This window comes from Cotesia glomerata, linkage group LG1 (assembly GCF_020080835.1).
Source record: "Cotesia glomerata isolate CgM1 linkage group LG1, MPM_Cglom_v2.3, whole genome shotgun sequence".
NCBI classification, from domain to species: Eukaryota; Metazoa; Arthropoda; class Insecta; order Hymenoptera; family Braconidae; genus Cotesia; species Cotesia glomerata.
The window spans coordinates 37105129-37121336 of NC_058158.1; the positions used below are offsets into that span (position 1 = coordinate 37105129).

At 28.2% G+C, this 16208-nt stretch overlaps 1 protein-coding gene across 1 annotated transcript in view; it reads left to right on the plus strand.

The window, feature by feature from the left end:
- Positions 1-16208, plus strand: part of LOC123261850 (POU domain, class 2, transcription factor 1-like) — a 75950-nt gene that overhangs the window by 2786 nt on the left and 56956 nt on the right. The gene's annotated exons all lie outside the window — the stretch shown is intronic.

The window sequence follows — 16208 nt, forward strand, 5'->3', positions numbered from 1 at the left end:
AAGCTTAGTCATCTTTAGTCTTCATTTCACAGTTTTCGTTAGCCTTTCAAAAAATTATATACTTTGTTAAAAAATTCTTCCATTAATCACAAAGAAAAACTTTTGTTTAATTTAACCAAAAAATTTTATTTTTACAATTTTTGAATTTTATAATTTTTAATAAACCCAATCTTAAAATTCAAATTAAAATTTTAATAAATTTTTTAATGTATGTTTAATATTATTCTCTATCTATACATAAGACGAAGACGTTATTGACCTGCGCGGGTTGACGTTTCGCGTCCACGTCACTCGAAAAACCAAGGCTTGGCTGCGTCCAAGATAACGCGGTATGTAATATTAACACATCCGAGTAAAGCAAGATTCTGCCGGAAGTGTTTGTTTTATTTTATATTTTTGAATATTGCCGGTATATAAGTGAAGAGTATGAGCCCGATTCACGTGTAGCCGATGAATAGTATTTCTTATTTGGTTATAAAATATATTTGAAGAAAGAAGACAAAAGAGAGAAGACAGATCCTGCCTATCCTTTCCGTCGGTCGGTTAGTTCATAAGAGCCTCGGTAGAAATAAAAAGAAAAGATGACTTGTCGAATGTTAAAATGCTTAAAAGCGCCTTAGATAGAGTATAGAGTATAGAGTATAGAGCCAACTTTTGGGTTGATACATCATAGATCATCCACCATCGTACCAGGTAATTAAGGTAACCTGTAATCAGACTGCGCCGACCTACTTACATATTCCCCCTGGTTATATACATAAACTATAACTAAACTACAAAAGGCCTGCTTTTTTTTTATTCCGGAAGCTCTTGGTCACGTCCTCGAATTATAGAATGCCAGCGGGGTTAGTTACTAATTTCTCAGAATTTTAAAATATATATCACGACCACGACATCTCCTTTATGCAGAACACCCGAGGCTTCTTTTGAGAATTCTTGCGTAATACCTGCTCCTGATTCCCGAAATTTTAGCGCCCATATTGCACAAGGAATTAATATTAATTATTTTTCAGAAAATTTATTAATGCATTTCTTAATTAATAATTTACTAGCAACCTTGCAGTCACTATATGTAACTGCCGTGACTTGTAAACTATAAATAAATAAAATTTTGCTTTAGAAAATAATGACTTTTATTAAATTGCATTGTACTTATTTAAGTACCCACATGCATTTTGATATATTTTTCATATATTCATATATATATAAATATATGAAAAATTGATGTGGGTACTCAAATGAAAGGTTTTGATGAGTGTAACATCGGGATGAGCTTATATCTTTAAAAATGTCAATATTTCACAAGATACAAGGTCATTTTTTAATTATGTATCTAAAGATAGAGTATTTTCTAATGCAGCCTAAATAATTATCATCATAAATTGACTATGGGTGAGAATGATATGAAACCTTGAAAAGGTACAACTCTAGGTCAAGATCTTTCCAACGATACCAAATTTAACCATAAGAACCCATTTTATCATATAAATACAAATTTTCGCTTATTCTCTTAATAATATAGATAAATAAATAAATAAAAATATAAAATTTCTTTACCCAACATAGGCTAAGATCTTGAAAACGTCTCAAATGATTAGCCGCGGTAATGACGACAAGAAAACAAATAAATAAAGATGGTGGCTCGTGATAAAAAAAAAAGAAAAGAAAATCCAGGGATGAAAAAAGGGTGAGATAAAAAGAGAGTAGATAAGATTTGTGGTGCGGTGGTGTGTGGGTGTGTGGGTGTGTTGTGAAGAACGTGTAGACACAGTAACATGTTGGTAGAACGCAGGTAAAGCCGGTGGATAAATCTCACCTTGGATAGGTCAGGTTGCCCTCGGATTCCAATAAGAAACGAATAGGGTCACGTGGCGACCTCTTATCTCTTTCTCCCTTTTATTTTAGTTTTTTTCAGGTTAAACTACTGGCTGAAGCTAAACTGGCTTCTCCTTTTCTTCTCTGGATCCTCATCTCATCATCAACCTTTCCTCTTACATACATATGTGTGCCTGAAACTTTTGTGAGCTGTGTGTTATTGTCTATTTGGGCGCCAGAGGTGGCTCCAGGTATACGGCAACCCTTCTCCCTTGTCCCTTGGTATCGCCGAGTCCTACACAATCCCTATCCGACAAATCACCGCGACACGCGACCGACTTTTCTCTTTACTCTTTCTTTAAACATTCAGGATGTAGAACATGTAGGATGTAGGGCTCACTATTGTGAGTAGAGGGTTTACCTACCAGATTGCCACGCGCCCGATTCCTCAACAACAATATCTCTTATACATTTCTGCATACATTTATCCTTCTATTATCATTTTCAATAATCTTTATATTATATATTAAATTATTTTATGAGATAATTTAGTTTAATGCGTTCTCATACTTTGTTTCAAATCGCCGTGAGAAAAATCAAGTCCTTTATAGATATATAATATTTAATATAAAATTATTTAGCAGCCTTGGTATATGCATAGAAAGGAATAATTCGCTTAATAGGTAAATTAACGATTTCCATTTGCTTTATTACAATATGCCCGTTAAGTTTTAATAACCAACACTCATATGTATATTCGTTGGAGCTTCGAGCTGGTTGTCATGTTTTATAATTGTTTGTATATAATATGTATGCATTAGTGTAATGATGAGTACGTTGCATATGTATGGATATATTATATCTTATATATAATTGTATATTGGTATAGTTCTGCGGCTCGGTTGTAGCGCGGTGAATATCATTTCAAGGACCTCAAGGAAAACTTGTGAGCATTTGCGAACCGGATAAATGATGAAAATTACCATATTCATTGGATTGTTGGCTCTGCCGAGGTATGGTGCAGGTGAGCCGACCATCCGTATTTGGATATCGCATGCTAATCCTATAAACGGGGGGAATGGATTGCTTTGCTGTCGTTGTTGAGAAAGATCGCTAACACTCACTGCTCACTGCTCACTACTCGCTACTTATTTAACGTTATAACATACACCGTATTATTGTAAGTAACTAAGTGATGCTTGTTTATTGTATTTATTATATATACAAATATAAAGGTAATGCCTATTTGATAATTAATTTTTTACCACCGCTGCCGTTGGGAAAATTTTTATTGTAATTTGCAATGTTATTGTGCTGGAACACAAATATATTTTTTGCAAGCCCTAGGTTGCATACAACTTGTTATAATTTACAGAGACATTATGAAACTAATGAGGAAAATTTTATTATGCATTTGAACAAAATTTATTTTAATGATTCTCCTGTAAGGAAAAAATTTTCATTTGTAAGATATATTTTATCCTTAATTATATTTTTTAAAAAAGTAATTTTATTGTAAAAATAATTTAATTATTTTATAAAATTGCTTGGAAATAAAAGTGAGTAGAATTTAATGTTTTTTTTTAAATTTTAAATGAAATTCAAATTTTGAAACAAATATGACTTTATAATGAAAACAATGAGTCAAATTTCATAGAATTAAAATAATTTTGTATTGAATTCATTATAAAGCCATATTTGCTTCAAAATATTAATTTAATAATAAAATTTATAATAAGAATAATTTTTTTTGCAAATAAAAAATTATTTATTATGATTTTAAATGAAATTCAAATTTTAAAATAAATATGACTTTATAATAAAAACAATTAGTAAAATTTTTTGGAATTAAAATAATTTTGTATTGAATTCATTATAAAGCCATATTTGCTTCAAAATATTAATTTAATAATAAAATTTATAAGAATAATTTTTTTTGCAAATAAAAAATTATTTATTATGATTTTAAATGAAATTCAAATTTTAAAATAAATATGACTTTATAATAAAAACAATGAGTCAAATTTCATGGAATTAAAATAACTTTGTATTGAATTTATCATAAAGCTATATTTGTTTCAAAATATTAATTTAATAAGAATAATTTTTTTTGTATGGGTTATTATGGGACTCTCTATTATAATAAGAATTTAAAATCCTCTGTGCTGTATAAACTGTCGAGTTGTAAAGGTATGTCATATATGATAAAAATGCGTGTTGTTGCGCGCCAACTACAGGAATTATGCACATGTGAGTATGTTAGATCGAAATCTAACTCGTGAGACTTGCTTCGATATATTTCAGCATTGAGTATGTACATATATATGATATGTATTGAAAAATTGATACAATATATATATATATAGACAATAGTATATTTTATCGACAGTACCCTTTGGGTCATTGTTTAAGAATGTGAGGACAGGAAAACACTTTGGATTCCAAGTTTATTGCGAAAAGTAAACTCATAGCTAATCCTTGCGGATATATATTTTATTCAATTCTTTTATATAAATATAAATACAGTGTATACCCTTTTGATACGTTCCTCATTGCCACTCGCATTCCAATACCAGAGTCAAGTAAGAGCTAGCCTAATGAGGCGAGAGAACAAAAGACTTCGAGGCCAAGAGTCATGGAAACACCTTCGAACACGATTTGGCAATCATTTGATCATTGTTACGTGTTAGTATTTTACTAATTCAAAAGACTCTTTTTTTATCCACCATTATTTTAAACGGTTAAATTATTTTTAATTTTATACCTACATAATAAGAGAAATTTTATAGTTTATACCGTTTGCCATTGTCGCTACTCATTACTTGTCTATTTTTTTTACTCATCACCTTTTTATTCTTTTGTACTCTCTGGAATTTTATTTCTAAAAAAATTGCTCCAATTTTTATTTAAAAAATAATTTTCTTTTTAATTTTAATAATTATAAGAATAATAAATAAATAGAAAATATTTATTAAACGCTTTTGAAAATGTAAATAATATTAATCTAGATTTGTTTGATAATAAATAATTTATTAGACAATATAATAAGTGAATTTCACTTTTGCTGCATTAAAGCTACAACTAAAAGATATAATGAGCTCGTATATAAACATTAAGAATTAAAATTTAATATTATTGCTGTTAAAAAGTTAAATTAATTATATAAAAGAAAGTGAGTGATATTTAATAAATAAAAAATTGAATTGACTAAATAATTAATTGTTATCAATATAACTTGTTATATATTTTATTAATTGAACAAAAAACAAAGGTAAGACTAAAAGAAAGTAAATTTGGCGTGACAGTACGGAAGCGTTCGCCTGTAAGCTGACTCTCTCGCACAACCGATCATTTCTCGTAGCTGGTCATTGTGGTTTTACCCTGACAGTGTATACACAATGCGCGCATCCTGCATGAATTTCCTTTCTCGCGTCACGGCACGCTCTATTCTATCCACTACCTTTTACCTTGTATTTAGTATTTCTTATTTATATTAGTATTGGTGTTGTTATGTGCTATTACTGTTACGATTACGAATACGGACACTGTACTGTCTACTCGTCGCATGCCACATGCTCGATATGCAAATTTCACGCAACCGCGACGTCGTTACTTTCTGCGGTGAAAATAATGTTTTTTTTTTTTTTTTTACACACAACACTCTCGCTCTTTTTTCACACAACTATTACGGCCGTAACGTACAGACGCAGACGGATGTGACTTATTACGTACAACTAGAGTGAGATAAAAAAATTATTAAAAAAACGTTAAAGATCTAAAGGAGAGTAAACCGAGTGATAGTTAATAGCAAACAGATAAACACTATATTTCAATTGCAGTTTAGAATTAAAAGGTGAAGAATTCAGTATTATTACAGGGAAATGCTTGAGATTAATTAACTGTGGTAAATGTGCATTAGTTACGCAATTATTTATTAATAAGATTATACAATACTTTCAATCTTTAATCGTCTGGGTACAGATTGATTTGTTTAGTTAATTTTTTATTTTATTTTATTACGGATGACAATTTGGTGCAAAGTATTTATTAAAATTTTAATTAAATTGATTGAAAAAATTTATTTTAAGTTTTTAAATAAATTATTTAAATATTTTTTATATAAAAAAAATAAATCATCACTTTCACGTGCAATTACAAAATGACTCTGCATTTCCAAATAAAATTTCTGTAATTAAAAAACAAAAAAGAAACTGAAACTTGTAATATAAAAATAAAAATAATTTGTTGAATAACCTAAAAAATTTTCAAAGTATATAATAGAAATAATATAAAAAAGAATTGAAAGCATAAAATATTTCATTAGTGATGAGCTGGCTCTCAATTAAGATCTCATTTGTTGTCTCTCATAGACATTTATAATTCTTTCCGTAACTTTCTTTGGAGCGGTGGTGGTTATAAAAGAACTGAAGCATAATATACAGTCGAAAAGTCATCTGTAAAATAGAGAAGAGTGAATAGAAATAAGAAGTAGGCATATATCATTTGGTAGCAGCTAACACCTCGATTAAATATATTTCTTTTATATTTATTTACAGAGCTCCTCTTCCATTATTATTCTTTGTGGTTTAATTCTTAACTTTTATTTTTATAGGCGTTAAACAATATAAACACTTGCATAAATATGAGTATGTAGACAGTCAACTGTATCTTGTAAGGGTTTAGTTTTATAATACAACAACAACAACAACAAGAACAACAGCGGGTGCCATGCGTGTTCCACATCCTCGCATAATTAAGGTCTGGCCTTAATGTACTTTTAATAACTGGATAAATAAACATAAGCGCAAGCACCAAGCGTAATTTGAATCCGGATACGGCACGATGAGTACTTTTGATAAAGCACAGTGTAATGCCTCCTTAGAGAGAGTTACATGTCTTACTTCCATCCGTCTTCACTCTTCTCTTGTAATAATAATAGTCCTTTATTATTATTATTATATTAAACATTTTTATTTTTATATCATCTCTATTAAATTTTACATCACACACCTCGATAATATTATTTTTAAATATTTTTGATTGAGACTCCGCTTAATTGAGACATTCTGTTTAAAAAATAGTTATTACATATTAATTTTAATTGACTTTTGAAATCGCTGGTAATTATCGCCGCGCGATAATTGTCGGTATTAAATAAAAAAACGTCTTAAAAAAAAAAAAAAAATTGCGCATAAATTAAATTCACAAAGTTCACGGACGTAATGCAATGTATGTATCATACACGAGGTATTTTATTTGGTTATTATGATATTACCTGTTAAGGCGGAGCAATATTAATTTAACTAAAGGATTAATTGGCTTTCACAGACGTGATTCGTCTATATCCATCGATCAAAGTCCACGAGCGCATTGTTTTTTAATTCTAGTTCACCAGGACCGGCTTCTTCTTAAGATTTAAAACTTTTAAGGGAGTCAAAGGATCTTGCGTTTTGATTATTGTTGTTATTATATTATGTAATTTAAATCTCTAAATAGTTAAATCTCTAAATATTATATCGTTTTACTATAGCTGACAGACTACTTTATAATAATTATTCATCTTTTAAAATATTAAATTGCTACTATTTATTAATCTATACACTATTAACATTAACACATATTTCTTAAAATCTCATACTCAAGACTCGTCTTTTATTTTATCATTATTATTATTATTACTATTATATCATCATTTATTTTGTTTTATCTTTATTTTTGTTTGAATAAAATTCGCTGGATTCTCACACTCTCGAATTTTTTTCTTTTGCTTCCGAAATGACGATTGTCATTATAAAAGCGCTGGCATTGTTAACGCTTCGTCGGCTCAAGTAATTCGTTTATACACTTATCACGCGATACTAAGTTTTTTTTTTTTTTTTATTATTTTATAGCCACTTGATCCTTTTTTTCTGACAGATAATATTTATTGCCTATTTTTATTGTTTAATAATTTATCCATCAGGAAAAATGACTGTTTTATTGCTTCGGATTATTAGAAGAGCGAACAGACAACAATGTTATCACTTGTAATTTTCACGGGAATTATATCCACACATGCAAATGTTTTGTATATCGAATTATGCTTCCGCTTGAGATGCGGGAAGCGATTGTAAGTCGTAGGCGTGACTAACATTAATTTATAGAGAAATAAATGCGAGAATGTTTGATATTCCGATTTTTCGCATAATTTTCATCCAATATTATATTTCCATACATAAAATAAATAAATTATCCAACCACTAATGCATATTATATCCGAGAGAAAGAGAAAAGCTACAAGATTAATGATATTGTTAACCACGAATCACTCAGCCGAAGTGATATGTATCAACTTGCAAGTAAATGACATCAGGAATAATAGTGCGGGGGCGAAAAAGTCTGATGAATACGTGGGAATTACAAAAGAAGCTGGAAAAATAATATGCTGTGGTAATTTATACAGGAAAATTCTGTCTGGTGTCTCTGTTATATGTTATATGGTTTTGTGGGTCTAAAGGGGTTTCACATAATACATTTGTCCTTGTGGAATTGACGTGAGGGTGGACGAATCCTGACATGACGATCGATAATTCTTTGTTATCCTCCATTGATAAAAGGATTTGTTTATAGTTAAAAATATTTGTTAATATTTAATAAATCATTTATTTAAAATGATTTGTTTGTATTTAATAAATCTGATGTTCATTTATTAAATATTAATAAATCTTTTTAAATACTAAGAAATATTTGTTAAGGACTAAAAAGTGGTCTTTAATAAATGATTTATTAAATATTAATAAATATTTTTAACTATAAACAAATTCTTCTATCAGTGTGGATTTTGTCAATTTTGTTTTTTTTTTTTTTTTTTTTTTTTTTTTTTCCCTCGGAATAATTTTATTACTTATTTTATAATTATAATGATATATATAATTAACGCATAAGTTAATTAGATTTATGTATCAAGTTATTAGGAAGATAAAAAATATTATTACGTATACTGAAATTTAATACAAACCATTATCCATCAGTATTAACATGCTTAATTATAATTATCATTCAAACATAATTTAATAATTAAATTAAAATTATCTCAAATGATATCGCTTTTATGAGAATTGCTTTTTTAATATTAATTTTATCCAACATCAATTAGACTATTACATTTTTATCATGAAAATAATTAAAATAAAATTAAAAATCATTTTTTTCTAAATTAAACTTGATTAATAAATGATTGATTAGAAAAGTTATCAATAAAAATGATCAGACCGTCTATTTATAGAAAAATAAACTTACGATGAGAATATTCAAATGATCTCCGAGGCTTGATGACTAGCCAGCAGAGAGACAATATAAGGGAGAGAACGTTGCTCTTGCAAAGCCATAAGCTATAATTTATTCGGCTCGCCGGGTAGTGTCGCAACCACTAGTGTACACACAACCAAATACAACCTCGTACATTAGTACACTCACACAACTTTATCAATCAACAATATAAATGTATATTGTATATTGTAATCTCCCTCTCAGACTGTTATGTTGGTGAGCTAAACACGCGTACTGTAACCACGTTATAATTCAGCGCTAGTCTTAATAGGCTAGTTTGATTCCTCAGCTTCAGCTATTGTGATATCTCGCGCATACCATGCCGTATACAAACTCTTACATAGATTTTATGAATCATCGAGAAACTCATTTATATTTATACACACTTACTATCCAACTAATATATCCTTCTTTAACCTTTATCAATATTTATCTTTGTTGCAATTTGCAACAATAATTGGCAGCACCTCAATACCTACATTACCATACTAAATTTTTTCATTTATAATCAATTCATTTCAACATTTTCCAATTAAAAAAAAAAAAGTTTGGTAAATCGAAAAGTGCACGACTTATAATGCTCATTCGATTGGTAAATAAAAAAAAAATAGTTAATGTTCTGGAAGAATATTTTTTTTTAATTTTATTTTAAATGTTATTTTTTTTTTTATTTAAATATTACTTTTGCAATTTACTATTTTTTCTTGTTTGCTACTTTTTTTTTTAAATACTTTTAAATACAATTTCCTTTTTTATTTATTTTTTCATTTAAAGTTTCGCGCGGTATTTTAAACTGATCATGCGCACTAAAGACGGATTTTTTTTTATTAATTTTAGTTTTTCGTTAATAACAAATAAACAACATTAAATAAGATTACCATCTCCAATATAGATTCCCCAGTTTCCAAATTTGTCTTTAATGACAAATTTAGCTATAAATTATGGCTCTTTACCGTAAGATGGACGGTGGTGTTTATTACTCGGTAGGTCTTATTAGGTGACGGAATGGTAGTTACGGACGATGTCTCGGATAGCTTAACTGGTAGAGCCTTTGGCGCGTAACCAAATGATCCGGGTTCGAGTCCCGGTCTGGGCTGTTTGAATTATTTTTTCGGTTACCGAAAAATTCCTACTGAGTAAGGTCCCTCCTCCCCCCCTTTATCCTTTATTTCCCCAGTTTCCAAATTTGTCTTTAATGACAAATTTAGCTATAAATTATGGCTTGGCTATATATATATGCCTTGGCTCCGCAAAGGGAATGCCAAGCTATTACAAAAAAAAAACTGATTGAATTCATGAATTTTTACGCAAGTTATCATATTTATAACAGAAAATTGAGTTGATTGACACGAATTTTCTTTTAACTATTTTGATATTTTTTTCTAGTTCTATTATTTTAAATTGATTTTTACTAGTGACAGAATTAATCTTCATTAAATGATCTATCAAATGGTGTGCAAATTAATTAGACTACGTATTAGGCTTCGCATCATGAATCGTGCAAAATATGTATCCTTAATTTACAAGGAATATAAAAATAATAAAATCATTATATTATAATTCATAATAATATTTTTAGGCAGCAAAAGAGTCGGTGGTTCTTTTTCTTTGGCTCTACTATATAATACGTAACTCTTATTTCGGGCAATTTGGGTTTTTTGTCGGGGCGGCAACCGTTGAGTTTACAACCGAGGCCTCATCTTCAGCCTCAGTCATCTCTGGCTCCTCTTTTATTTTTGCCATTTCCTTTTCTTCCTGGCACTTTTGCACTCACTTAAATTGTGTGTATAGTTATACCTTTCCACGCACAACATCCTCATACACTCTTACTCTTTTAGTCTTTATTTAGCCAAACGACTCTCAGCTATTTGCTCTCTATATAATTCTCACTCGGAACAACTGTACCCACCACACGTATAAACTCACTTATTAAAGCTTATACTCATATTTTATGCAAAACCCACACGTTCTTAGATAACAGTGACTCACTCTCAAAGTTATTCACGCGCTTCCGCAGCTCGAGGATTCGCGTTAATTCTAAATTATTGATAAACCTTCATTCATTTTTTCATTTATTCACAATTTTTACTTCAAACATTATCGAATATTATCAATTTATTTTACTGATTCATTTTTTATTGAGTGACGTATTGTCGTCCTCCACGAAAAAAATTTATAAATAGAATATAAAAAAAATGTATTTCATTTTATACCCAAAATATATGTGAAATATATTTGAATTATATTCAAAATATACTTGCATATATTCCAAGTATATTTCAAATGTAAGCAAATTATATTCGGTTTACTGAACTTTTGGCCGTTTTTGGTATATGAGAAATATATTTCAAATAAAAGTAAAATATATTATTAATGTATTTATTTTATATGATAAATATAAGTTATGAAATATAACCGGAACATATGAGAAATATACTTACTGTGTATGAAAAATACAAACTGTAAAATATATTCAAAATATATCCGAATTATAATTTTTTTATATGAAAAGTATAATGAAAATATATGGAAATTATAGTTAAAATATATGGTTCTGGTCAGTTTCTAGTGCATCCAAAAATTTCAGACATTTAAAATTTTAGTACATATTTCAAATATAATTTTCGTATATTTGTTATATAAACAAATTATAATTCGAATATATTTAGCAACTTTTATTTTTCACATACAGTGAGTTTATTTCTCATATATTTCGATTATATTCCATAACTTATATTTATCATATATAATAAATATATTAATAATATATTTTAATTTTATTTGAAATATATTTCTCATATACCAAAAACGGCCAAAAGTTCAGTAAACCGAATATAATTTGCTTACATTTGAAATATACTTAAAATATATGCAAGTATATTTTGAATATAATTCAAATATATTTCACATATATTTTGTGTATAAAATGAAATATATTTTTTTTATACTCTAATTATAAATTTTTTCCGTGGGGGCGTATCTTAGTTGATGGTCGATTCATAGAAAAATAAAAATTATTAATCAGAGTTTTAAAAAAATTTTTTTCAAATTCTCTGTAAATAAATGGTGAATTAAAGTTATCCTAGTATGTAAATTGAATCAGGGAAACGAGTCATGGCCAACTTCTTATGCGTGTTGGCTACTTAGTAATCAACTCTTGTCGACTTATTGAAACTCAAACGATTTACACTTTATCAAACGTTCAATTTAATCGAAATTCAAAATTTAAATTTGTAATAGGGTTGGGGGGGGGGGGGAGGGGGCAAAATGGGGTACCCCCAAAATTTCGTAAGGAAATTTTTTTTTCCAAAAAGCTCTTTCAACTTCTTAAAATATATTTTAACGTCATTTCCTACAATTTAAAAGAAAAAAAAATTTTTTAATTAAAAAAACAAAAAAAATTTTTTTTTTTAACTTTTCTTACAGTAATTTTTATCGTCATTGTGCATCGTAATAAATTTTTTTTCACATCTACGATTACTTTTTCTAAATTTTTAAGTTCTCGCTTTACAAATGAATGATTAAAAAAAAAAAAAAATCGGGGAGTCATTGGTTCCATGACAGTTTTCGAAAATCAAGTTCTAATCTGATCTTCACATATTTAAGGTCCTAGGAACTAGTTCTTAATATTCTTACGAGGATACCTGTCAGCGTGTGTGTATGTGAGTGTAAACCTCTAATGTGTTAAAGAAAAATCTTACACAGAAAGAAAAATTTCTTGACTGGAGAACAAAATTCTTGGCTCAAGAAAATTTTCAGGTGCCTGAAGAAAGACTGAAGTTGTGTTGCCCGAAATAAAAATTTTTCTTGAAATTTTATTCTTGGTGGAAGTAATTTTTTCTTAATTCAAATTATCATAAATACTTGATGCAATAAATTTTTACATTTGATCAACATTTTTAGATACTTTAGGGAAGCAGTGCCACCTACTTCAGCTGAGAAAAAAATTTTCTCACCTTGAGAAAATTTTTGTCTTGAATATTTGATACCCATTTTATATTATTTTAGCGTGCAATTATACATATTAAATGAAAAAAAAATTATTCAACATTATTTGATCTTCCCATTTGATATGTTAATCAATAAAAATATTAATGAAAATTTACTTCTATCTTTATATTTAATTTTTTGGAGCAAGAGGCTGAATTTTCTCAAAACAAGAAGATTTTCTTGACTTAAATAAATTTTCTTGGATCAAGATACATATTTCTTAAAACAAGAGAGTTAATTTTGTTGGAATAAGTGAAATTTCTTGTGTCAAAAAGAAAATTTTTTTTTTCGCTCAAGGAAATAATTAGGAAGAAAAATATTTTCTTGGCTCAAGTGAACCTTTTTTTCTGTGTAAACTAACCATTCTAAAAGAATGTTTTTTTCAAATAACTTCGAAATTTATTCTCGGATAATTTTTGATGTCATAATTTAACTATCAATGCTCAGAAAACTGTGTCAGAGACCGCCAATTTCTTCAAAATCATTTGGTAGGCTTGTGAGATATTTAATTTAAAAAGTAAGATCTTCAGGCCTACAAGATCATTCAACTTGAAAAAATTTTCCTGAATCCCTAAACCAAGAAAGAGAGTGCAAAAAAATTACGAATGTTTTTTTTCGTGTTATTGCTTGGAATTGCGTGAGAACTATGTCTGAAAAATTTTTCACCAGGAGATCCAAAAATTAGAATCTTCTCAAGGGAACTCTTTTTTTTTATCTTGATATTATTTTTACTCAAGCGAAACCCGTCAAAAATTACTACAAAATTAAAAAATTTTTTTTGCTACCTCAATTTTTGTTAGGAGTATATTTTTATTTATTTATTTATTTATTCAATTTTTATGTCAAAGCAATCTAGCTGAATGACAATAATATACATAATTTTTATAATAAAGTACACGTATAACAATATTAAATATATAAGACTAACATCATCATATTTTAAGGAGGTTAATAATTTTGAATGATTTAATAATATAGCTGCAAAATTCAACAGTACTGTACTATTTATAATAATGAGAACAACAATAGAATCAATGAGCAATATTTGAAAGCTAATTTTTCAATGGTAACATATTAGATACTTTAGTAATTTAGAATGTAAATTTTTTATTTAAATTTTTAAATGGCCTGTTTGACATTTATAGTACATTTTCTCGTTCTAGTTTCACAAAAAATTCAAAAGCTTTATTTTTGAAGGAGTCTAGGCTGAGTGATTCTATGACTTCAGTGGGTAGCTCTTTCCAGATTCGAATTGCAGAGATTACAAATGAATGCTCGTAGATTGTAGTCGAGAAATTTGGCATTTTGAAAAGAATGTTATTAAATTTCGCTGCAATTCTGTCAGATCTTCTGATATCAGATGGTTCTTCTATAAAAAGACTCCTAAGGAACTTGAGTTCACTCGAGTTTAGAAGCTTAAACATAAAGCAAGCTAAAGTCTTTTGGATTTAATTGTGAGCGAATTTAATATTGCGTCAACTATAACAATGTTTCTTTTTTGGGTGATTTGTTCATCTCTCTGGGTTCTTTCGTAGACTTATCGATAAGAAAATGTTATTTTTTTAACAACATTTCATTTTCGGATTATGAAATTTTTTTTTCACTTTTTCAGGGGGTACCCCATTTTGCCCGCAAAAAAAAAATTTTTTTTCTACAGCAACTTGAAATTTGATTATTTTCCTTCAATTACGACTGAAAACGAGAAAAATCAGCATATTTAAGTCCTTAAAATCATAACGGTTGCTTAAGTACCCCATTTTGCCCCCCCCCCCCCTCCTCCCCTATAAATAAATTTTTTTATTTTTCATTTACAAAATTTATTTTTCTGCTAGAAAATTATTTTAAATTAATTAACTTTATGTCTAAATATTTTTAATAATAACAATAAGCTTAATAAATGATTTATCAAATTTGTAAATTGAATAAAAATGTTGATGTATTTATTGCCTCGAGTTATTTCACAGCTTATAAGATAGGTATTAGACGTTCTATAAATTCAAGACAATAAAACAATTCACACGAGAAGTATTTGATGTATTTTTATTTTTCATCGCTTCTCATTTGTCTATACTATTTTTTTAATTCATATTTTTTAACTTCATAGTACCAAAGGTAATAATGATCATGACCAACTAATGATTTATTTTTAGATTTTTATCAGGAACTTGAAAAATATTTCGGACGAAGGATTAAATTGAAAAAAATCATTTATCATAGATAATTTTATTTAAAAAATAACAAATGTATCGATTGTTTTTGTCAAAACAGTCTTGATAAAAAGTAAAAAATGATTCCGATAAATGATAGTTGATAGTAATGATTATTCTAAAATCTAATTCCTCAACCATTTAAAATATAGTTCTTGTTTAATTACTCTTCTCTATTTTTTTGTTCCTAATGACCTTAATTTAATAATTTTTTCCATTCGATCAGTAATTAAAACCAAGATAAAACTTATTTTTTTGACCGTATAATTATTAAGTTACAGGCTATAGGTCTATCAGGTAAATGGTTAAGCGATGTTTTAGTGCGTCGTTGTTATCACAAGTTAATTATTTAGAAGAAGCATTAACGAATTTAAAGCAGTTATTTTATCGAGTTGTTTCAAGCAGGAACTGCTGAATTTTTATTTCGGCTCAGTGTCGTGCGATTATACCTCAAAACTTTATTATTGTAGATATATAGATATACACTGCATTGTTAAATTTGAAATACAGGAAGAACAATCGTTTAAACGCGTACGCTGTTAAGTATATATATTATTGTAGAGGGAAGTGAAACGTAAGACGACAGGTGGAAAGTTGTTTAATATTTATTGTCTATCGTTGGCCTCTATTCGCACTTCTCAATCCGGTATATTTCACATTAAGATTCGTGGTGGTCACTCTCAATTCACGGAAAATATTTAAATATCACCGTATACCTATATGTAAATATATTTGCTTATATATTAAGATGTAACTAAATATTCATTCATCAAAATTTTTTTTTATTTAACCAAGTCATATTTAATTAATTTTTTGGTAAGAATATTAATAATTTAACTCTTTATTTTATTAAAAAAATTATTATAAACAGAAAAAAAAAATTTTTTG